Source organism: Octopus bimaculoides, chromosome 22, assembly GCF_046866305.1.
Source record: "Octopus bimaculoides isolate indiv1 chromosome 22, ASM4686630v1, whole genome shotgun sequence".
Taxonomy (NCBI): domain Eukaryota; kingdom Metazoa; phylum Mollusca; class Cephalopoda; order Octopoda; family Octopodidae; genus Octopus; species Octopus bimaculoides.
The window spans coordinates 37415730-37420729 of record NC_142949.1 but is presented as its reverse complement, the minus strand read 5'-3'; positions in this window follow the sequence as shown (position 1 = coordinate 37420729).

Below are 5000 nucleotides of genomic sequence, written 5' to 3'. Positions count from 1 at the left end.
AGAAAAGTGATAATCGTACCAATAGTTATGGAAATAACTCTGATTTAGAGATTAAATATCTGATTGTCAAAGTATTAGAGAATTCAGTTTCTTTTGATACCTAGAATCAGATAGCGTAGCTGCACAAGAACACAGCAGGTTGTTGATGAAAGAGTGATAAATATGAAAACGCTAAAGCGATTTGCTAATAAGAAAGCACGATGATGAAAACCGTACCGATTTAATAAACTTCCTCGTGTTTGAACAGTTATGTGATTCAGAGAAGCAATCGTTAATTGAACTAAATAAACGACAGGAATTTTAAACGGGGCAGTAAGAAAGTTTATCACTGAAATACGGTGGTATTTCAATCAAGATGTAATTTAGCTAGACCTTGTCTTTGTTCGTGTTATATCAGAATCAAAATCGCTATGATGAGCAAATAATTAAGTATTGAAATCAATGTGGTTCATGATAAGGTTGCTCTTGTTTGCTTCTTATATAATATACCATGACAGTATCTGTATCCAAAATACATTAGCGCACAATGTTACACTCACGTATCTGAAGTGGTATAACAGAATTATGAATTGTGCATTATATATGGTCAAAGAAACATACAGAGAAATATATAACTAAAACTCCATGCCTTACAAATATACATGACATACAGAAAATAGCATTGTACACGATCTACGTTAAGCAATTTCAAATCAGTAAAAATAATAGCACCAAAACACACCACGGTACATAACTAAGGCTGACAGACTACTGAAAGCTTGTGGATACCTAAGGTTAGAGGTAGTAACCCGTTATCCATATTAATTCTACCAGGAATAAGTACGAACCTCAGTCAAATCAATAATAATGAACATAATGCCTTCAAATTTTGGCACAAAGGCAGCCATTTTGGGGGGACGGGGGGTATAAATCAATTACATCGATCCCGGTGTTTAACTGGTACTTAATTTATCGACCCCGAAACAATGAAAGGCAAAGTCGAACTCGGGGGAATTTGAAACGACGCCGAAATGCTGCTAAGCATTTCGGCCAACGTGTTAACGATTCTGCCAGCTCGCTGCCTTAATTAATAATAATAATAATGATGATGATATTTCTAATTTCGATACAGTTATTCTGAACGGAGCGACGCAAGACGATTGCATCGACTTTAGTGATTGACTGGTTCAGCGAAAAAAAGGCGGACGAAATGCCGCTAGGCATTTTGTCCGAATTTTCTTTCTTAATTCAAATTTCTGCCGATGTCGCCTTTGCGTTCCATCCTTTCAGAGTCGACAAAATAAGAACAAGTTTAACACTGGAGTCGATGCAATTGTCTTGTCTTCTCTTCGGAAATTGCTGGCCTTGGGCCAAAATTTGAAATCAATATTTCTATAATAATTATCGTAACACGATATCGAATGCGTTATTCGCATCTCTCTACAGAACTGGACAAATGGGCGCAGTTTTGTGTCTGTAAACTTCAAAGAGAAATTGGCTGGAAATGAAATTTCAAAAAAAAAAAAAAGATGCACTGAGGTAACCCTGCAGAGAGGAAATTGCCAATAAAAACTCATTTCAAATAAACGAACACAGATAAGATAATTAGACCAAACTTAGACTTACAAGTACTTAGGAATGGAAGATATGGTTTGGAAGGAATATTCTAGATGCATTAGATTAATATTTAAGACTTAGTTAATTGCCAAAGATAAAGTAATGCCAAAAATATGGTAAACAAGGCATTACTGAGTTTGAGCTATAATATTATTAACTAGACTGTAAGTGAATTAGCAAAGACATAAGAAAAGAATAAAATAGTGACAATATTTAGGATACGCTACGCACACACACACACACACATTCACACACACACACACGTATGCACACACACACATACACACACACACACACATCTATAGACATTTTGTATTTATCGCATATATAGCGAGACTGGTTTTCGTCTGTAATTATAAAACTCTTATTATATAAAGTAACTTCTGTAACAAGGAAATGTATCTATTAAATAATTACACAAATATAATATTAAATTAATAATATTAAATAATAGAATTTTTTTCTTTAAGCCAGTGGAAGAAGCGTCTGTTTGACGGGCAGCCAAATATTATTAACCAGTGTAGCAAATCATCAGAAATTATTAATGTTTAAAAGCAAAAAGGAAAACGGGAAAACCAGAAAACAAGAGAATTATCCAGTTTTTGCTTTTTCCTACTTCAAATGGCCGAAATATTTTAGTTTGGAATTTTGTTTTAGATTTGAAAATGAATAAAATTTAGTGATTTAGTGTACATCCGGTAGGATTTAAAAAGAAGGTGCTAGTAAGATTGGTCGTCGGCACATTTGACAAAACGGTGGCAGCAAACGTCGCCGTAACTTGACCATTCGGTAAAAAGCGCGTTTTAAAAGTACTAGCTTAATACAAAAATACGCGTTGGAGTCGATTTATTTGACTACAAATTCATCAAAAAATCGGTGCCCCAGCATGGCCGCAGTCTAATGCCTAACACAATTAAAAGACAACATATAAAAGATAAAACGTTTAAAGGTATCAGATATAGAATTTATTCGTGCAAAACGATTTTATCAAAGCTTCTCCTGCTCCGTGAATGTATCCCGTGATTTCCCCGGCCCAAATAAGTAACACCAGATCCACGCTCGGGAGTTGCCAATATTCGTGCCTTTATCTGTGTGAAAAAGCTAACAAAGAGAGGCCCCTTCAGCCATGAATGACCATGAGATTACACGTAGACAGTTACCCTCTGAGGCACAAGTCCGGCAAGGTTGTTTATGGAAGACCAGCAGTCACCCATGCATACCAGCCTCTCCACTCCACGCCACTGATGTTGTCCAAGGGAAAAGCAAATGGGCCGATACAGCTTGGCACCAGTGACACCGCATCTCATTTCTTCAGCTGAGGTGAACTGGAGGAACAGATATAAAGTTTCACGGAATCGAACTCACAACCTCATATTTGCAAACGCGAAACACTGACAACCGAGGCACGTGCCTTCACCATTTGTGATTAATTAAATTATAGTCACCGTCGCTCGGAATATCACTCACCTGCGTCGTTCATGTTTGTCGGTAGCGTCTATGTAACGACATTTAAGGACCAGCATAAAAAGCTAGACGTTAACCAAAATGGAGTTTGCCCAAACATCATGTAATAAGCTTACTTATATTCTTTTAGCAATGTTTATTTATCAGTTGCCCTCTTGGCAAAAATATACTAATTTCTGTTTTATGAATTTATTTTCTGTTATAATAAACTACACTATTTTCTCCATTAGAATTTTTTTTCATTTGTTATTATTGTTGTTGTTTATTTGCTTTCTTTGTTTTCGAATGTTTTTCGCTATTTATGTATTTTTTACTTCAAGCATCTTTTCACTCTTTTTTTTTTTCATTTTATTTGTTTTTATTCTCAATCTTCTTGCGGATTACTTTTATCGTTGCCGATATCATCATCATCATCATCGTAGTCGTCGTCATCAGCATCATCATCATCATTGTCGTCGTCGTCTTCGTCGTCATCATCGTCATCAGTAGGAGCAACGTTTCTGCCGTCCGTCACCACAACATTTACAATCACCAAACCTGCCAGTGCTACGACGACGACGACCACCACCACCACCACCACCGCCACCATCATCATCATCATCATCAACGTAGCTACCATCAGCCTATCATAAACAAACGTTAGCAGAATGAATCGAATCGGAGAAATTGCAATCCCCATGACATTCTATGTATATAAATGCAACACACAAACACACCCAGACACCCACACAAACACAAAGAAAAAGTCATACATACTTAATACATACATATGTGTGTGTGTGTATATATATATATATATATATATATATATATATATATATATATATATATACATACGTTTATACAGATATCTACATATGTATATATATACATATACATACATATTGTACATATATATATAAATGAATATATGTGTGTGTGGTGCGTGTGTGTTTGTATGTGTATGTGTGTACATAGACAAACAGATATAGAAAGAGAGAAATGTTTGGATACTCACACATAGCGCCAACACACACACGCACAAACAGACAGACACGCACAAACACACACACACACATGATTATGCACACTGTCGTAATGTATGTATGCTTGTATCAGTGAGTGTAAGATCTTATTTTTGTTTTGTCGTGTGATGTGTGTATATATATGAGCTTGAAGTTTATGTAATGTGAGTGTGTGTATGTTTGTGTGTGTGCAAGTGTGTGCGCTCTGGTTAACTCTCATTGAAGTGAAGAAAAGACGCCAATATGCATTAAGTGATGGGGAAGGATTTGTATAAAGATTTCAAACGATGATGAAGTCTTGTGAACAGACGAATTACAAATTGCCAACGTAATATTTCGATCGAGACAAAGCGTCTCCCCGACCAGTTGTCTGAATTTATCAAAGTCAACAAGTTGAGCGCGATTTTTGCAAATTTATGCTGCACCATTGAGATCATCGCTTACACAATTCGAAATCCTTGTCTTTTTTGTTTATTTTTGGTCTTTTGTGTATATATATATGTATGTGTGTGTGTGGTGGTGGTTTGTGGTGGTAACAGACATATAAAAAAATACATATGAATAGAAACGTGATCAAATATAATGAAAAATAAAGAAAAAACATATATAACAGAATACAGTATGATTGAGTGAAGGATGGGAGAAATAAACTAACCTAAAAAATATTGGAAAACATATAATAAAAAAAAATAACAATTTGTTGATTCAGCAGACAAGACAAATAGAAGAATGCAGGAGATCGGGTATTAGAGGTGTGTATGAGAAAGTAAGATATCGTAAGAGAGAGAGAGGGGGGTGGACAGAGACACAGAGGATTCAATTGATGGAGAATTATGGTTAGAGAGAAATATCTAAAGAGAAAAACTTTATCATTCGATAAGTGTTGATTGGAAAAGTCGAGCACCGCACGAAAATAATGGGGTTGATATAAATGAC